This window comes from Lactuca virosa, chromosome 5, assembly GCF_052849685.1.
Source record: "Lactuca virosa cultivar CGN04683 chromosome 5, Lactuca_virosa_CGN04683_v6, whole genome shotgun sequence".
Lineage (NCBI taxonomy): Eukaryota > Viridiplantae > Streptophyta > Magnoliopsida > Asterales > Asteraceae > Lactuca > Lactuca virosa.
Genome location: NC_136430.1, coordinates 228,018,657 through 228,036,881, shown reverse-complemented (window position 1 = coordinate 228,036,881; position 18,225 = coordinate 228,018,657).

The following is an 18,225-nucleotide window of genomic DNA, read 5'->3' as shown; positions in this document are numbered from 1 at the left end:
ACGTACTAGCGGTTCGACTGACTTGTCTTATATATATAGTAATATTAGACGTTTAATGCTACAAATAATATAAGGGTGTATTTTAAAATATTTTAAAATATCAAGGGTTTAATCTTTTAATAAATTAAACTTTTAATTTAATTAAATTAAACCTTTTATGGATTTATTAATTATCTTTTAATTAATCACTTAATTAAATTATTAATAACATCCATAAGGATGTACTTTAAACATTTTAAAATACTAGGGTTTTTAAATCTTATTTAAAATTTTGAAAATTAAAAAACAATATAAAAATTTAAAAGCTTTGATTTAATAATTATCAATTAATTAAACATTTAAGTACTTTATTAAATCAATAAGGATTATCCATTAAATTAAACAAATTAATTTAACCTAATCTCTTGTCCCCTAATTTTCGAAAATGAGAAGGGATTTATATGATTCCATAGTTATCTAGTCAAGCAACAAGGAAGATAATTACCAAATATAACATGCCTATTAATCCCTAGATTTTCGAAATCTTGGACTTGGAGTGGAAGGCAAGGCTTTCAATCCTTGCATTAATTTTGAAAACCCTAGGGGTTAGGAAACCCTAGATCTCAAAATTATGGAGGCAAAAGGAAATGGTTAGAAAACCCTTTGCAATTTTCGAAAACAAGGGTTATGGAACCCTATTTGCGAAAATCACATGGCTTAGGGTTTAATTGCCATAAACCCTAATCTTGTCAAATTCAATCCATTGCATCAAATCTAATAGAAAACAAAAACCAAAAGCTCTGATACCACTGATGCAATGGATCCCTATGTGTGCATGCAACACTAATTATATTTATCTTCTAGGGTTTCTAGTTATTGAGCATAGCAAACAATCCCTATGTGTGCATGCAACACTAATTGTTGGATCTATGTTTTCTCTATTAGACATACACGCATTGAACACAATAACTAGAAACCCTAGAAGATAAATATAATTTTCGAAATTTACAAACCAAAAGGGTTAGAAGTCATACCTTTAAGATTGTTATTGTAAACAATCTTGAATCCTTGCTTGAAAAACCTTTGGTAGTAAGCGTCACAAGTGTCACGCCTCTAATGGCTCACAAACAAACTCTAGCAACCAAGGAAAACTATAGAGAGAGAGAGGGAAGGAGCCAAATTTCGTCCAAGGCTCTTAGAAAGAAGGCTTAGATAAAATTCAACCCTAAGGAGGGTTTATATAGGTGTTAGGAAGGTATTGGAAAAGGCAGGTATCTCTAAGATATCCTTAATCCCTTAACTTCCTCCCTAACGCATCTAACGCACCCTTAGAGCCCAAGAAACCCTAGGAGCACTCTAGATTTCGTTACCCCCTCTTTAGGGAGGTTCTAGAATTGCCCAATGCTCAACTATTGAACATTGTCACCTTTAGTCCCTGCACTTTTAATTAATTCCTTTAACCCCAAAATTAATTCCAAATTAATTTTTGATTAAATATTAATTAAACAATATGATTTCTAATTAATATATTATTTCCATAATACATTAATAAATCATTTATTCTGAAAATGAAATAGGGCGGTGACGGTGGTAAGCACGAAACATATTAAAAATTGACCTCATTAGGAATAATAGAGACCTCCTTAAACCCCTACAATAGAATGGGTGAGTCTAGTCATGGTAAGACTGATAATGTCTATATTTAAACATGCGAGGACACATGTTGTAACTTTCATATATATATATATATATATATATATATATATATATATATATATATATATATATATATATATATATATATATATATATATATAATAAATACAATTCTAATATATATAAACAAAAGGGGTAAATTTAAAACTCTTTAAATTTAATTGTCTGTTATTAATTCTAATTAATTGCGAGGACGCAATGTAACAATTAATAAATCATGACATATTAATATTCATATTTATAAATCTTTATTATAAATAATATTAAATATTTAAATTCACTATTTAAATAAATAAATAAATATTCAAATTTAAATCTCTATTTAATAATATTTATTATTTTCCAGATTTAAAACATTTTAAATTTGGTATTTATCCATATTTAACAAACCTTCAAATTTAAAAAATGAAAAAAATTAAGGAAACCCTGAATTCGACGGACTCACGTCGTGAGTTGCGAATTTTGGTTTTATCAATTACGAATTTTTCAATCATTCTTCTTTCATTGAATTTTAAACAAGTGTTTCCAAAAAATATGGATCTAGGGTGAATGTAATCATGAACCAATGGATCTGATACCACTGTTGGGATTTCTACGTATCAAATACACTCTAAACTAGGTAGCGGAAAAATCAAAACTACGATATACTTAAGTGTACATGCAACCTTTTGAGCAGAATCCTGTGATCTTTGGCACGGTCAAGGAGGGTATTCTGGAGATTCTAGATGAGCATTTGGGCGCTTTTTGTTATGAGATGATGGTCATGGTGGGAGCTCGTTCTTTGACTTTCCGAGTGTTTCGGGCATGTGGGGCTACAGAGTTCTTCGGGAAGAAGGACTCAATTGCGAGCAGGCATTGGTTGGAAGACGTCGGGAACGCCTTCCGATATAGCCTTTGTCCTGAGGAGGTGAAGGTCAGACTTGCATCCTATCTTTTTAAAAACAGAGCTCGAGACTGGTTGGAGGAGGTTGGACACACCGTGGGGGCCATGCGATTGAGTCGATGAATTGGGAGGATTTTATGTCGAGGTTTTGGGCTGAGTTTTCACCTGTGATTGAGTTCCAACAGTTGGAGAGGGAGTTTCAGGACCTTCGCCAGACTACTAAGATGGTGGCAGAGATCACTACTATGTTTCGAGAGAAGGCGTTACTGGTTCCGTAGTATGTGGCGAATGAGGAAATAAAGAAATAGAGATACCACGGGATGTTGATGAGCGATATCAGGCAGTTTGTGATTAGATCCATTTGCAGGACACTGGATGATACGATAGCGCTAGTCAGAGAGTGGGATATTGACTTGGATATGGAGAGGAAGAAGACGCCGGATTAGGTTCAGGGATCTGAGAGTTCGGGAAAGAGGCCCAAGGTTTTTGATTCGAGATCGAGGGGCCAGCAGGGCCGGTACCATTGTGGTAAGTGTGGAAAGATGCACGATGGGGCGTGCAGGGTGGGTAGTTCTGGCTGCTTCAAGTACGGTAGGACAGGTCATATCAGTAGGGATTACACTACTGCCACCACTACCCAGGTATCTGATCTGATTTGCTTCCATTGTATAAAGAGAGGCGATAAGAAGGCCAATTTCCTGAGTTTGGCAGCGGAGGGACTAGTTGTAGCACCCGTTCCAGCGACTTTGCGGATTACTGATGGTCGGCAGGGCAAGGCGGAGGCGCCTGTTGTGAGGAGCAGGGCATTCCAGCTATCAGCCGAGGAGGCTCGCGCAACACCAGATGTGGTGACGGGTATGTATCTTCTCCTTATCTCTTTATTTATGTTGATTTTTTGCATATATCTGTGTGTTTTGTTTTAGGATCGTTCCTTGTGAACAATATCTTTGCTTTGGTATTGTTTGATTCGGGGGCTACCCGATCTTTTGTATCTCTTGCACTCAGCAAGAGGTTTACCGATGCTCTGGGGGAGCTGGATTGTCCATTAGAGGTTGAACTTGTAGATGATCGTCTAGTGCGGGTATTGAGGGTTCATCAGGGTTGTGTTTTGAAGTTGTCCAGTGAGTGGTACCTGATTGATTTGGTTCATATACCCCTGCGTAAGAGCAAGGTTATAGTAGGCATGGATTGGCTTATCCCCGATGGGGGCAATGATTGATTGCGAGCAGTAGTTGGTGCGCATTCGAACCCTAAGTAGCGGAGCGTTGGTGATTCAGGGAGAGGGTGTTTAGCGTAGGCCAGTCTTATGTTCGACAGCCAGGGCCAGACGTGATCTTCAGCTGGGTTGTTCTGGATTTGTGGCCTACGTGATGGATACCCGGGAGAAGGGTAAGAAGAATGTGTACGATGTTCCGATTGTTCGGCAGTACCCATATGTATTTCCGGAAGATTTTCCTGGAGTGCCTCTGGAGAGGCACGTGGAGTTTCGGATTGAATTGGTTCCCGGTGTGGCTTCGATAGCCAAAGCACCTTATCGGTTAGTACCTCCAGAGATGCATGACTAGTCTACATAGCTGCAGGAGCTGTTAGACAAGGGGTTTATTTGGCCGAGTAGTTCGCCATGGGGAGAGTCGATCCTGTTTGTGAAGAAGAATGATGGATCGCATCGGATATGTATAACCTACCGGGAGCTAAATAAGATAACGGTGAAGAACCGTTATCCATTCCTGAGGATTGATAAGTTTTTTTACTAGCTCCATGGTGCGTCTTAGTTTTCCAAGATTGATATGCGTTCGCGTTATCATCAGATGAGGGTCAGAAAGGAGGATATACAGAAGACAACCTTCCATATTTTTTATGGTCATTACGAGTTCGTGGTGATCCCTTCTGGTTCACTAATGCTCCAGCCGCATTCATGGATCTCATCAATAGCGTATACATACCCATGTTGGATTAGTATGTGATTGTGTTTATTGATGACATCCTGGTATATTCCAAGACCCAGTAGCTGCATGAGGAGCATTTGAGGGAGGTATTGGAGACTCTGAGAGGGAGAGAATGTATGTGAAGTTCTCCAAGTGTGGGTTTTGTTTGCGCGAGGTGCAGTTTCTGGGGCACCTTGTCAACCAGAACAATATTTTTGTCGATCCGGCCAAGGTCGAGGCGGTGATGAGGTGGGAGGTTACGATGTCTCCATCTGAGATTCAGATTTTCCTTGGGTTGGAGGGTTACTATAGGAGATTCATTCAGGATTTCTCCAAGATAGCAGTTCCTTTGACTCGGCTGATGAAGAAGACCGTCATGTTTCATTGGGGGCCTGAGCAGCAGGAAGCTTTTGAGACCTTGAGACAGATAGTGTGTGAGGCGCCGATTCTGACCCTGTCGAAGGGTGTTGAGGATTTTTTGGTATATTGTAATATGTCGATCACAGGGTTGGGAACATTGTTGATGCAGCAGGGTCATGTGATTGCTTACGTGTTAAGGCAGCTGAAGGCTTATGAGGCGAATTATCCTACACATGATTTGGAGTTGGGGGATGTGGTGTTTTCCCTCAAGATTTAGCGACAGTACCTCTACGGGTTCCGTTGTACTATCTACATGGATCATAAGAGCCTGAGGTATTTGATGGACCAGCCAAATTTGAACATGAGGCAGTGTAGATGGTTGGATGTGGTGAAATATTATGATTGTGAGATCCTTTACCACCCACAGAAGGCCAACTTGGTGGTCGATGCTCTCAGCCACAAGGCGGTCATAACTCCGATCAGGGATATGTGTTTGAGGATGACAATGATTACCCCACTCTTAGAGTAGACTCGAGAGGCTCCGGTTGAGGCTATGAAGGAAGAGCGTCAGAAGAGTGAGCGCATAGTGGGTCAGATGGCTTCCTTTGATTATGATAGTCAGGGGTTATTGACCCTTCATCGGTGGGCGTGGGTTCCATATTTGGGTGGTGTGCGCCATGTTTTGATGGAGAAGGCACACAAGTCGAGGTTCTCTATTCATCCTGGAGCCACAAAGATGTATTGGGATTTCCGGCTCAACTATTGGTGGCCATGCATGAAGCGAGATGTGGCAGGGTATGTGGAGAGGTGCTTGACTTTCCGAAAAGTCAAGGCCGAGCATTAGCGACCTCACGACAAGTTGCAACCGTTAGACATTCTTGTTTGGAAATGGGAAGAGATTACCATGGATTTCATCACGAAGTTGCCACGGATAGTGCGCGGAGTGGATTCGATATGGGTCATCGTGGATCGTTTGACCAAGAGCGCGCATTTCATTCCAATTCAAGAGAGTATGTATGTGGAGAAGTTGGCTGACATTTACATTATGAAGGTTGTGGCACAGAACGGGGTGCCGGTTCTAATGGTTTTAGACAGGGATGTACGGTTTACTTCTAGGTTCTGGAATAGGTTTCACGAGGGTCTGGGTACTCATCTGCATTTCAGCACGACTTTCTACCCGCATACTAATGGACAGAGTGAGCGGACTATCCAGAACTTGGAGGATATGCTTCAGACGTATGTATCAGACTTTGGTGGGAGTTGGGATACGTATCTCCCTTTGGCGGAGTTTTCGTATAACAACAGTTAGCATGCCAACATTGATCAACCTCCTTTTGAGATGCTCTATAAGAGGAAGTTCAGGACACTGATATGTTGGGGTGAGGTCAGTCAGCGAGTCATGGGGAGTAATGAGGTGGTACTCAAGACTACTGAGTTGATTCAGCAGGTTCGGGGTAGACTCCGGACAGCTCAGAGTCGGCTGAAGAGCTATGCCGACAAGCGTTGTTCAGATCTATAGCTCTAGGTTGGGGATATGGTTCTCATGAAGGTGTCACCTTGGAAATGTGTCATCCGATTCAAGAAAAGGGGCAAGTTGGGCCCCATATATATCAGTCCTTTTAGGGTTTTGGCCCGGGTGGGTAGGATTGCTTATCACCTGGATCTACCCGAGGAGCTTAGTCAGATCTATAGCACGTTTCACGTCTCTCAGCTGCAAAAATGTTTGGTTGATGATTCTGCAGTGGTTCTAGTGGAGGATATTCAGGCGGATGAATGCCTGAATTATATCGAGGGACCGATTTCCATCCTTAACAGGAAGACGAAGGCTCTGCGGAACAAGTCGATGGATCTGGTAAAGGTGCAGTGGCAACACTACAAGGGTTCAGAATGGACGTGGGAGCCCGAGATCGAGATGAGGGAGCGTTATCCAGAGTTTTTCGCAACGACGGACTTCGAGGTCGAAGTATGATTCAAGAGGGGGAGAATTGTAACATTTGCATTTCTAGTATATTTTTTCCTTTTAGTCCTTCATTTAAAAACCCTTGCAGTTTGGACCCTAGTCGGGTACGTTTGGGCGTACTCTAGGACTATGCTGGGCGTACTTGTGTTGGGTTATGAGCATTCTAACACTCCTAAGTGTACATGCAACCCTAAATACCTTGGATCTATGTTTTCTCTATTATACATACAATTATGAACATCCAAGGTATTATCCTAATCTAGCATACAAAATAATAAATATAACAAGATAGAATACATACCTCTTTGATGTAGAATATCTTCATGAAGCTTGAGTGCCTAGTGCCCCAAGTGTGACACCTCAAATGGTTCACACAACACCAAATACACTTGGAATAACTTGAGAGAAACTTGAACACTCCTTGAAATTGTCTAGCCCTCACACTCACACATTAGTGCACGATTTCTTGAGCCATGAGATTCTTTTATATGGTGGCTATTAGGGTTACACCATGTAACTCATAACTTTACCCATTCCTTATGCTCCATGGATTTTAACCTCTATGGAGTATCCATGGGTCACCCCATGGACTTAGTCCAACATAAGGAATCTTGGATCACAAGCCCACATATATAAGAATGAATGATTTACACAATCAACCCATATATTTAATTAGTCTCCTTTTGATCACTTAATTAATTCCAACTTAATTCTTAATCAATACTAATTAAATAACCTTATTAATATATTAGAACTTATAATATATTAACCAACCTTAAGTGTTATTTCTCTAATTATAGTCTATCCAAATGCATGATGCCATGCAACCCAAATGGACCATGCCGGGTCGGGTCAAGTCTTACCAATTATAGTTATGGACTTAGACATTAATACAACAGTCTCCCACTTGGATAAGTCTAAAACTATTATTACGTATGACTTCAGGAACCGATCAGCAATCGTAGCTCTCAAAAGCTTCTGTCGAACTCTGACCTTGTCGATGAACTCTGACCTTTGTCAATGACTTGTCCATTAGATAAGGGATCATATATTCCTCCATTCTAGATATCATATGGACTGAGACATGGATTATCAATCATTCTCTCTGTCCATTTGTTGTTTCCCGATTTCCGATTCATGATGACTGACTGATTGAACAAATCAAATCAGTCCTGGCTTGGCCAAGCACTCACATGTATCATCTTTAAATCATCGAGGGGCCCACAAATATCGCTTTTATCCCGAAGGTAAAAGGAATGGATAAAGTCCGACTCATATGGCTTGTTCTACTACTTGTTGAATCATACACAAAGGCACGTTTTATAACATCAAGTTACCAATGCGTTTTCGTGCAATCAATGTATAACCAACTCATAGTAACAACTCATATCTCTAGGTTTGAAGAATATAAGATATTATCGTCTCATGATCACTCGTGATAAAATCCATGAAGTGATTCAAATGAGCGCGGGTTGAATCCAATACTCAGAACTTATGAGCACTCATGAGTGTTGTAGCTCCACTTTGTCCACCAACTTGGACCTCTACAAACCAACCCATGGCAGTCTTGATTCATATCTACTTCCAACATATGACCGACTGTGGATGGTTTGAATAACTTAATCATTCAGGAAGAGCGACTTAGTTATTCTGGAAGTCAAAACATGCAAAGTGAAACACAAGAATAAATGAATCAAATATGGTATCAAACCCTATGAATATAAATAAACACTTTTATTTATCACCATACTGATTACTCATTATTCATTGTTTCGGTTTTATCAACTTTATACTTGAATTTTAAACAATAGTTGTCCCATGCTCCAAGCATGTACACTATGTTTTCTAAACACTAGTCATGCCATACACCAAGTATGCATACTATGTTTGTCTATGATCTTTACTTTGTAAAATAGATCAATTGAACATCACTCCAATGATCCTCTTTTCACAGTCCCAAATCCTTACTGCAAATGCAAGAATTCCAAATTCATGTCATTTACTGAAATCTGTTAGATTCTAAACTTATATGCATTGATCCTCTTAATGATTATGCACGAAGTCAGAAAGACTTGACAACAATCATTACAGAGCATTCCAAAGGAGATCAGCTCCTTGGAAACATCCTTCTTTCATTAAGTTTCCTAATCTTACACAGATTCAATAATTTCTAACTTTGAAACATTTCCATATTCCATTTTGACTATCACTTCTGAACAAGAGTTGCCTCCTTACAGATTATGTCAATATGGTCCTTCCAGAATTAACATTATACTTCCAACTGTCCTTGAGCAACCAATCTTTGGTAAACCTTAGATTGTCCTCGACAATTGCTTAATCATTTTAGTCATATCCAATTCTAGACCTTTTCCCTTCATAATGCCCCAGGCATTTGGAAAATTTTAGAAACGATGAATATAGCACATGTAATCGATCCTATATCCGAAGCATATGGGACACGATTCATGATGTCTCACATAAAGACTAAACCAGTCTTTTTCTATAATATTTCCATTTCAATTTGCCAAGTTCTCAAAATTCAGATTATGAAAAGGGATGTCGTAATCATAATCGAATTTTAGAACGCAAATAATGGACCCATATATAGAATTTACTTATGTTGATCCATTCCAACATGAAATTCATATATATATCCTTGATTAAATACGATTAAAATCTCAATCTAAGCTTTTAGAATTGAAATGAAGTATAATTTCCTCTCCCTTAATTATAGCAAAACAACTTTTTCAACCCCTGCAACCTCACGAATTGAAACTTTTGTTTTTTATAATTAACATTGCTAACTTGCAACCTTTGTCATAATTATCATGCTCCCACTAACATGATGATTATTAGCATAACACTTATGCTCCCACTAGCTTTGACATGTACTCAGAAATCAGCTGACTTTCTTACCAAAGTTCAGATTTCTGATACTAGATTGTTTTGATAAAACTTTATCAAAATCATACACCTCTCTTAGATAGCTCACATGTGTGTCTAAACAATTTTAGAACTATGAAAAGGGATTCCGTAATCATAGTCTCAATTGTTTAGACCTTTGCCACTTCTCACAAGTCCATGTTAGTGTGCTGGTAAACCACACACGCTCCACTAACGACTTTGAGAATGCAAATATCACAATTGCTATCTAGCTAAAATCTACTTAGTGAAAGTGTTTCCTCACCATCATCTTCATGAATCGGAGAGAAACCTTATGACACTTAGATTTAATAGTGTATGTGTTCTTATCCATGTGAATTTGTCAAAACCATAATCACAAGACAAGGTTAGTGACAAATCCAAACTCATATTGATTAAACTTGTGCAATCTTAAATTCTTGCCATTTGGCAGCTCAGGTGCCTGCCATTGCTTCCAAGTAGTTGTGCAACCAATTGAGATCTCTCAGAACTCCTATGCAAAGCCAACTTGAATAGGCACAAAAATTTCAACACGATAGGTTATAAACCTCAAGTCGTGTGCTAGTGAAGGACTTTAGGTTTTATTCTTGATTAAGTCTTGAAACTTTCAAGAGCTTTAAGACTCCCATTGTCCTCTTGACATATAAGACTCCCTTGTCAAATATTCAAGAGATAGTGCGGATTCTTTATCAAGACTAACACTTTACACAATTGGCCTAAGTTGGTCTCTGTTTTATCCAAAACATCACAACTTACCAATTTCAAATGTACAAGAGTAGATAACCTTTTACTCTTACATTTGACTAGTGTTAACAAACCCTCTTTAAGATATGTCACTCAAGTTACAATCTTGGAGTATGACTCTAAGAATTGTTTTGGAACGAAGTATGACTCATCTTTTTGATTTAACCATTTCAACAATTCATGACTCCTCTTCTTAGTCATAAGAATGCACTAAGATGACTTTAGAGGACCAATTGTGATATGGTATCTTAATCATTAAGATGATCATAAACATGATACTAAAGTACTCTCCCATCTTTTCAGATTTGAGAAACTTTTATCTTTCTGCCATACTTTGATTCTTCTTATTCGTTCTGTCTCACATTGAAACTTCTCCAATGCTACAGACTTATACTTAAACTTATAAGTATAACCATATTTACTGAACTTAAGTAAATCATGACGAATAGTCTTCTTGATCTTTTGTGGTGGACTTGACCAGTGCACAAGAATGTGTACTCGATCCCTTAGTCCTTTCCTTATTCACATAAGGAATTAGTCTTAATTTTCCAAGCTGAAAGTTCTCATTCATCATACTATACAACTTGCATGATTCCAAGTTTCGGTCCAATTGAACCTTGGGTGATGAGAATCTTTCCTTATTTGGTAATATTAGACACTACCACAACCGAAAGAATCAAATCCATTTTTCCAATATTGCTATCAATGGAATCTTATAAGCAACAACTTTTCACAAATGCCATTGTAAGGATACTTAAAATAAATAAAATCAAAACCTTTTTCTTTTATTTTAAAACTTTGCGGAAAAACTTATTCTTACAATCCATATGAAAACCTTGTTGTTATCTATTCCTAAGCAATATAAATATCATAACTCTTAAGTAATAGCCCAAAATTCTGATCACCGAACCATGCGATTGAAATCCATCTTCGCGATCAGAATCAGCATGTACTTAATAAAGTTAGACAATGGACTTTACCTGAAGTAGAGCCAAACTTATTGACGTTAACATCCTTAGGTAAATTTGGCAGCTTCATAACCAATGCCCCTTCCTTTGGCAATAGTTACCTATGGACCCTTGATAATGGGACTATCTCAGAATTTGCCTCTCTCTTTACCTTTGGGTCAACCGAGTTGACTATGGCCGATCCCTTTCCATTGGGAAGAGAGAGCTTTACTGGATATCCAATGTCATCATTGTCAATGTCCATAGCGTTTTAGGAAGTTGATCTTAGCAAATAGATAAGATCATTAAGGGTCTTGTCTTAGTCTGTTTCATAGGATTCCCAAAAGAACTCACTATATGACTTAGAAAGTAGTTGAGCCACCAACTTTCTCAAGACTTTGACACCCAACTCTCCCGGCTTGTCAATATGTGACTACATCTCCAAGATGTGATCACACCTAGACCTTGCCTTGCCAATAGGGCTTGAGTGACCTTAAACTTTTTAGGAACTTGTGGGTTAGGGAGAATAGTTGGAGGAGGTGAAAGAAGTATGATATCCATAGGACATCATCTTCATTTAGGAAAGCTTGTTTCAAGAGATTTGGGAAGATCATAAATGTCTAGACCAGACATCTTTTTGGGAGATATTCAAGATAGTTGATTGAAAGTCCTTAATATGACACCCAATATGAAATATTAATGCTAGGACCCAACAAACTATTTTATAACTTAGAAGAGGGATGCCGTAATCCAAGCTATAAAATATTTGAAGGTAGGTGAATGCCGATTCACCAATTTCCACCATGAAAAACGAAATAATTTATTAGGTTTTAATTGGATTTGAAAGTCCTAGATCTTTGAGATTCATTGAACTGTTCAAAGGCATGTTTCAATCTCGAGTGTGCCCTTCAGGTTTTGTGACTGGGATGCCGAGGATCACAAAACAAGGTGTGAATAACCATGCAAATATACTTGGTACCCTTAATATTTACCCCTTAATCAGTGTGCCGGTTAACCACACACGCTCCACCGATACTATGATAAATATTAAGTTACCCTTTGCCTACCTTGTTAAGTCCAGGTTAGTGTGCCGGTTAACCACACACGCTCCACTAACGACTTAAGCAAAGTGCAAAGTGTAATTTCATGGGTTAGCACCAAATTCACATTTTCCTAAGTAACTAAGATTCGGTATTAATAAGAGTTTAGTTACTTAGTATTTGTCATTAATACTTTTAATGAAAGGAGAATTATAGTCCTTGTCCTACCCGTTCGGCTAACGACCCTCCACCAGTCAAGGAAGCGGTGGGTGAGAGTGGACACCCATTAAACTGCCATTTTATAGGCAGTAACCTTATACCCCCCTTATAGACCGGCTTCGTGAATGAGGCCTACTAACGGTAAGACTGACTTTACTCTTATACATATATATAAATATTATTAACTTATAATATTATAAAGTATAAGGGTTGAATTTTAACTTTTAAAATTCTAAGGGCTAACTTGGAATTAAAGTATTCATAAGTGAAAACTTTTCAAATTCCAAAACTTGAGGGCAAGTTTTGAAACTATTCAAAACTAATTAATTCCATAACTTATGAGTTTAAAGTAGTTTTAATTAAAAAAAAAAAAAAAAACTCTTCAAGTTCCATAACTTGAGGACAAGTTATGGAAGACTTTAAACTAATTAATAAAAAAAAATAACTTTTTTTTATTGTAACTTATGGAACTAATTAAGGTTACACTTTTTTTTTAATATAATGAAGAGACTCTTGAACCTCCATAACTTGAGGACAAGTTATGGAGTCATAAAACCATTTAATTAGAACTAGACTCTTCATTTTGTAACCTTTGCCAACTTTTATGAGTTTTATGATTCTTAAATGTGACTTTTCATATAACTTGAGGACAAGTTACAAAAACACACTTTGGAATCAACTCTTAGATTAAAATGGATTGAAAACAACTATTTCACACAACTTTTCTATTAATCTAAGAACCTCATAAGAACAAGATAATTTAAATCATCAATCTTCAAGAAATTAGCATGAACATACAAACTAATACAAATCTTGAAATTATGACAATTATCTTAGAAATTGGATTAGCATGAACATTACCACATCAAAAACAAGTTTATAAGTCCAAAAACATCTTAGGGTAATGTTCCTAGTCCAATTCCAGCCAAAACAATCGAATATATGCATCCAACTCGATTTTTCAGCTACTTTTGCAAGTATAACAAGAAAACAGGCCTAGGCTCTGATACCACTGTTGGGTTATGAGCATTCTAACACTCCTAAGTGTACATGCAACCCTAAATACCTTGGATCTATGTTTTCTCTATTATACATACAATTATGAACATCCAAGGTATTATCCTAATCTAGCATACAAAATAATAAATATAACAAGATAGAATACATACCTCTTTGATGTAGAATGTCTTCATGAAGCTTGAGTGCCTAGTGCCCCAAGTGTGACACCTCAAATGGTTCACACAACACCAAATACACTTGGAATAACTTGAGAGAAACTTGAACACTCCTTGAAATCGTCTAGCCCTCACACTCACCCATTAGTGCACGATTTCTTGAGCCATGGGATTCTTTTATATGGTGGCTATTAAGGTTACACCATGTAACTCATAACTTTACCCATTCCTTATGCTCCATGGATTTTAACCTCCATGGAGTATCCATGGGTCACCCCATGGACTTAGTCCAACATAAGGAATCTTGGATCACAAGCCCACATATATAAGAATGAATGATTTACACAATCAACCCATATATTTAATTAGTCTCCTTTTGATCACTTAATTAATTCCAAATTAATTCTTGATCAATACTAATTAAATAACCTTATTAATATATTAGAACTTATAATATATTAACCAACCTAAAGCGTTATTTCTCTCATTATAGTCTATCCAAATGCATGATGCCATGCAACCCAAATGGACCATGCCGGATCGGGTCAAGTCTTACCAATTATAGTTATGGACTTAGACATTAATCCAACAACTTGATCATTGGATTGCTAGAAGAGGCACCCATATACGCGGGGGGTACATGGAGGTACGTTGGGCGTTCGGTCATCAGGGGAAGACCTTAATTTTTAGGGTTTGTGCCTTATTTAAAGACCTTAAGTTGCTCATGGACTTTCTTATGACCAGCCTCCACCTCTCCAAACCCTAAGAACAAAACCCTAATTACCTTCTGAGTGTTTTGAGCTTGGAAGTGAACTTTGAAGGTGTTTTGGTGATCTTGAAGTAATAAGAACTCTTGGAAGTTGCATTGGTGTGGCTAGAGCCTGTGGATCCAAAACCGTCACCAACATGGAAAGCGTTTTGAGGTATAAAGCTCTTAACTTGATGATTCATTTTGATAGATCTAGTTAGGGTTTGTTTTTTTCTTTTTATGGTCCTTTAAGTCATGCATGAGAGTATGAGCTACTCCAAAAGCTAAGGATGGTAGATCTTAGCATTTTTGAGGTCCCTTGTTCATAAAAATGCAATCTTGGTTTGTTATATTGGACCATGCATGAGTTAGGGTTCTCATTATGGGTTTTATTGAGTATTGGGTCCCATTAAGACATGTAAAGGAGTAAAGTTGCGAACTTTACGTGTTAAGCCATCATTTAGGATCATATCTGAGAATTCGACTTAGTGGCTTAACCGATTAAGCACTTAATGGTGAGTTGGGTTGGATGTGGAGTACGATGGTTGTGCCCAGCTTATACATAGCGTTTACTGGCCAAAAAAGGGCGTATGCAGGGCGTAAGTCTGAGTACGCCGAGCCTACTCAGCAGCCATTGACTTTTGTTGACTTTTGAGATTTAGGCCATATTTGGACTACTAGGGTTTTAGGCTTTGATGGGCCATTAGTCTTTCTGACTTTGAGTCATTGTTAGGCGTTGGGCCTTCTTGGATTTGGGCCTATAATGGGCTTTAGGCTTCATTTAGGGATTTGGGCCATATTGGACTTTTGGGTGTCGTTGGGTGGGGCCCGGTTATGTTTTATGAGCTGATTATTAATTAGGGTATTATTTGATGATATTTAGTGTGGAGGTTTCCCGGATCAGCAGTCCGAGCATTTTTCTGGTTATTTCAGCAGTTTGATGTGAGTTTCCTCCAAGTGTTTAGTGAGTCGAAGGCACCAATGCGAGCCCATGATTTGTGGTTATTGGTTTTCTAGCTCTCTGTGTGACCTTGCATGTACCGGGCGGGGCCTGATGAGTGTGTTATAGTATGATAGTTGTCACTGTACTTACGGGTCGAAGACACCAATACCAGCCTAGTGGATTAAGTTATTGTATGCTAATTGTTTTTGTGACTCTTTCATGTCTTGTATGTGTTTGTATGTATATCGAGCGGGGCCTGATGAGTGTGTTGGGCGAGGCCCATCGCATGTTACTGACAGATCTGTTCTGTGCGGGGCTTGATGTCGAGCGGTGCCCGATGGTTGTGGGGTATGGCCCATTGTATGTTTGATATGTATGGTATGAGGTATTTTAGGGAACGTACTAAGCTTCATGCATATGATTTTCAGTTTATGTTTCAGATACTTTCGGATCGAAAGGGAAGAGCTCGGGGTGATCGCATCACACACACACACACACACTATGATTTATGTTTTATATGAATCTGATGTATTGAGATGATTGATTGACTTACTCTGAATTTCCTTTATGTTTTTATGAACATGTTCGGTTGGTGATTTTATTACTATGAAAAATGAAATTTTTGGTCTTGAATTTTTGGACGTTACATGAATACACATTAGAGTTATTGGAACGTAATCCTCTATAATGTGTTGAAATACTATGCATGTCCTATGAATCTTTTGTCTGACTATGTTGTCATTTTAGAGTAAATTACACGTTAAAAGATAGAAAATATGTATCGGTTGAGGAAAAGATGGCTATGTTTTTTATGATGATTGATCATAATGTCACACCCTCGGTTGGCGGCAGAAACGTCGAGCTGTGCGATGTTTGTTTGATTATAGAAACCGTAAGACATAAAGCCAACAGTACATTGTATTTATTTAAACAGAGATTACATTTAATGCTTAAACTGTCCTGAACTATTTACTTTCTTGCGTCTTGTACTCTCTTTAGAATGATCTTCTCTTCTTCGGCTTCCTAGGAAAGTATCTACCATTTACTTTTGTATTCATTTATTTGGATATATATTATTTCTTTTAAGATAAATTATTCTATTCCATTTATCTTATAGCTTTTCACCCGATTTACTTTGTTGATACATACTATTACTACCTTAAAGAATTCCCCCGGTAGTTTTATTATATTAAGGTTGGCTGGGCACTTATTACAATGAGTTCCTATAATCAAGCTTTTGACTAGATGTTTGCCCCACATAACGCTTCATCAGACATTGTAATATAGTTTACAAAGTTATGTCTGTTGTGACTTTACCGTTAAAGGTTGTAGCTAGCAACCACCGGAGTGTCAATCCCATATAGATCTATACATACATATATTTCCCACTCACTTAAGATTTAACGATGATATGACGGGGTTAGATGAAAACTAATCAGCTAAAGGATGAATTGTCATTTCTCATTTAACGACTGCTTTGTTTAACCTTATCGTATGTATATCTATCTTGTTATTTTTAGTTTTCCTTTGATTCATTCATAATTATACTAATATATATTTTGTTATTATATATTTTTTAATTATCGTAGTTTTTGATATTCTAGATAGGATATTAGGGCATAGTAACAACTAAGTACTATGTTTATCCTTAAGGCTTGGCTAGAATAACAACTAGGTACTATATTTCCCTAGAGCATTTTCTAGTATAACGATTTGGTATAATATTATCATATAGTTTTTGGGCAGAGCTCCTACCCGGTATAATATAATCTTATGGTTTTGTGTAGTATATCGACTAGGCATAATATGATTCCTAAAATTTTGGCAGGGTAACTACCAGACATAATATCATCCTAATGTTTCATTCATTTTGTAAACTACTAGCATATTACAAATAATAATATTTTGTTAAATAGATAATGTAGTTTTATAACATGTGTCCCCCCCCCCCCGGTAAAACATTTGAAAAATCATAAAAGTGGTGGCATAAACTCTCCCTAGTAGCTTGATTCGGCTACTTCGAAACTTCGCATCGGGAGACTCGAGCCATTCGGATAAAATGAAATTATATTGATTGATCGAGAGAAAATAGAGAGTTGTTTGAGGTGTTAAAAGAGAGTCGGTGAGGGTCTCTATTTATAGTGCCCGATTTTGGTGTGCGCGTGGCGCACCTTTATGTGTGTAGCATGCAAGTGCACACTGGCTCCACCCAACGTTAGACACATGTCACCTTCTTGTTTTTTGTGTCTTCTCGAATCTCGACGAATCTGGTTGTCATAGTGCGTGTTGCGCATGACACGTGTTACACACACACGGAAACTTTCTTCAAAATTTCATATCTCTTTTATATAAATTTTTTTTTCGGCGTTCTTTATATATATGTGTAGCTATCGTTGAGTACTTCAACTTTCCTTTAGGCTGCGTTGTCTAATTCTGACTTTATATTTAGCCATTATATTTATATTTTTAATTATTTTTTTTTTAAAAAAAATTGTATCTCTCTCACGTGGACTCCGTTTTTTGCTTTCTTGGTCTTAAAATTCTTATCTCGAGAAGGACTATGATTTTCCTATTGGTGAGTTTATCCAAAGGTGAACCATTTTTTTCCTACTTTTTGGCGTTGTAACTTCTTACATGTGGTTGATCTTTATAATAGTCATATCT